Below are 3536 nucleotides of genomic sequence, written 5' to 3' on the forward strand. Positions count from 1 at the left end.
AAGTGGACAATAACATCAAGTACGGTTTGTTACTTATGATTACACCCACTTTTCGCTAATTAAGTTATAAATGCAACTTTTACATAATGTTGTAAACGACACAAATGTTAATATGCTAACAACAAACTTACAGTTAAAAATAAAAATAGAATCCACTGACGACAGCACAAAAGTGCTGAAACATGTATGGGTGAAACAAAAGAAAAAAGGTGTCTTGCATAAGGTGGAACTACATCCCATTGTCTTAGCAAGCACGGAGACAACAAGAAGAACTGCACCACAAGATGATTATATCGTAATTTCTCTTACAACAGACATAAGTACATGACACACTAATGCAAATCACTGTATAAAAAGTGCTATGTTATAAGCTACTGAAATACCATCAACGCAGTAAATTAACATTATTACTGCTCCATCTGATTCCTATTAAGTGCTATTAATTCAGTGAAGTAGGCGGACAGTTTATTCTCTTTATATGTTCCACGCTACACGACGGTCGAGACGACAAGCTACCTGCTTGGAGAACCGGCAAAAATGCCCACTGGAAAATGAACGACAATAAAGTCTGTGCGCACAGGTAAGAGTTGCGAGAGACACACTATAATAGTAAATAAGAACACAATGATGACGGTGTAATTGGATCAGTGACGTTCATCTGTAGTAGAATATTACAAAATATTCTGTGCTCAAACATAATGAAGTATCTCTTACAGAATGACATCTTCCATGCCATCTAGCATTGAATACAAAAGATGTATCATGCAAAAGCCAAATCGTGCTCTTATGACGTCCTGAAAGGTTTGTGTCAAGGTAATGAGGTGGACGCGCAATTTCTTTATTTCAAAAAAGAATTTTTGGTTCAGTAACACACTATCAGATGGATATCAATCGGAATTTGTGTGTTGACTAAGGATTTCTTAATAGGGAGGACACTGTATTTAATCTTAGATGTATAAATAGGCTCAGGATTGCCTGAGGGAAGTGTGCTGAGACTCCCCCTTCATTTTGTATATGAATCAACAGTCAGTCAATACTAATAGTAAGCTCGAACACTCCGCAGGTCATGCAGTTATCTGTCTTGATAAGAACTCAAAGTGATGCAAAATATGGCTTTTTGCTATGAATGTTCAGGAATAAAAACTGTACACGTCACAAAACAGAAAATATAGTGCCTTTTGACTACATTATCAATGAGTCTCATTTGGAATCAGTCAACTCAGAGAAATACCTAAGTGAAACAGTTGATGAGGATTTCGTCACACAGTTTCAGTCTTAGACAAGGTAGAAGGCAAACTTCACTCCATCGGCAGGATACTTTGATCAGGTAAAAAGAATTTTATTGCGGAAAATATTGGAAGTAAAAGGTTTTCCAAAATATTTTTTCAGTATCATAAAGAGTTTACATGCAAATACAAAGGTAATTACAAGTTCAGGTTCGAAAATGTCAGATGAAATTTTACTAAATCAAGGTGTTCGACAAGGGTGCAGTCTATCACCCACTTTAATTTACACTATGTGATCAAAAATATCCGGACACCCGACTGAAAACGACTTACAAGTTCGTGGCGTCCGCCATCGGTAATGCTGGAATTCAGTATGGTGTTGTCCCACCCTTAGCCTTGATAACCAACTTCCTCTCTCGCAGGCATACTTTCAATCCGTGCTGGAAGGTTTCTTGGAGAATGGCAACCCATTCTTCACGGAGTGCTGCGCTGAGGAGAGGTATCGATGTCAGTCGGTGAGGCCTGGCGTGAAGTCGGCGTTCCAAAACATCCCAAAGGTATTCTACAGGATTCAGGCCAAGACTCTTTGCAGGTCAGTCCATCACGGGGATGTCATTGTCGTGTAACCACTCCGCCACAGACCGTGCATTAAGAACAGGTGCTCGATCGTGTTGAAAGATGCAATCGCCATCCCCGAATTGCTCTTCAACAGTGGGAAGCAGGAAGGTGCTTAAAACATCAATGTAGGCCTGTGCTGTGATAGTTCCACGCAAAAAAACAAGGGGTGCAAGCCCCCTCCCTGAAAAACACAGACGCATCATAACACCACCGCCTCCGAATTTTACTGTTGGCACTACACACGCTGGCAGATGACTTTCACCGGGAATTCGCCATACCCACACCCTGCAATCGGATCGCCACATTGTGTACCGTGCTCCACACAACGTTTTTCCACTGTTCAATCGTCCAACGTTTACGCTCCTTACACCAAGCGAGGCGTCTTTTTTCATGTACCTGCGTGATGTGTGGCTTATGAGCAGCCGCTCGACCATGAAATCCAAGTTTTATCACCTCCCGCCTAAGTGTCAAGTACTTACAGTGGATCCTGGTGCAATTTGGAATACCTGTGCGATGGACTGGAGAGATGTCTGTTTATTACACATTACGACCCTCTTCAACTGTCAGCGGTCTCTGTCAGTCAACAGACGAGGTCGGCCTGTACGCTTCTGTGCTGTACGTGTTCCTTCACGTTTCCACTTCACTATCAGATCGGAAAAAGTGGACCTGGGGATGTTTAGGAGTGTGGAAATCTCGCGTACAGACGTATGACACAAGTGACACGCAATCACCTGACCAAGTTCGAAGTCCGTGAGTTCCGCGGAGCGCCCCATTCTAGTCTCTAACGATGTCTACTGACTACTGAGGTCGCTGATTGGAGTACCTGGCAGTAGGTGGCAGCACAATTCACCTAAAATGAAAAACGTATGTTTTTGGTGGTGTCCAGACACTTTTGACCACATATTGTATGTCTTGATGTGGAAAGATGAAATACAATCAGGAATTAAAATAGGATCTACCTCGCCACTAAATACTCTGTTATGAGCTGATTACGAGATAATTATACACGAAACAGAAGATAATTTACACAGAACAGTATATAGATTGAGCGAAAATGGGATACATTTCAACTATAGCTGCAAATATGACAAATACAATGTGTTTCAAAGGAAAAAATTCCAGTCAGATTGATAATAATATTAAATGAGAGAATTTTAAAAGAATTACTCCGTTTCAGTTATCTATGATGTGACATTAGTTTTAACTATGAAAAATACGTTGAGAAGATGAATAATAAATATCAAGCCACCTGTGGATCCATCGGAAGAATGTTTGGAAGAATAACAAGAAAGGAAACACAAATGAAATTTTATAAATTTATGGCTGTACACACTCTTGTATATGGTTCCGAATCATGGACAATAAAAAACACAGAAAAATCACGTGTATTAGCAGCAGAGATAGAGTTCTTGAAATATGTAAGATGCATAAATAAAAGAAATAAAAGGAGAAATGAAACGATAATAACAGATTTAAAAATCTTTTCAGTTACTGGCAAGATAGAAGAGACTGTAATGAAATGGAAGTATTATGTTGATAGAATGTCAGAAAAAAGACTGCCTAAAAAGATAGAGAACTATGAGACGAATGGAAAGAGAGAAATAGGTAGATCTCGTAAGACATGGATGAATCGATGACAGAGACCGTAACAGGTGACTACAGTAACTAATCCCTGGAAGAAGATGATGATGA

Source organism: Schistocerca cancellata, chromosome 7 (assembly GCF_023864275.1).
Source record: "Schistocerca cancellata isolate TAMUIC-IGC-003103 chromosome 7, iqSchCanc2.1, whole genome shotgun sequence".
NCBI classification, from domain to species: domain Eukaryota; kingdom Metazoa; phylum Arthropoda; class Insecta; order Orthoptera; family Acrididae; genus Schistocerca; species Schistocerca cancellata.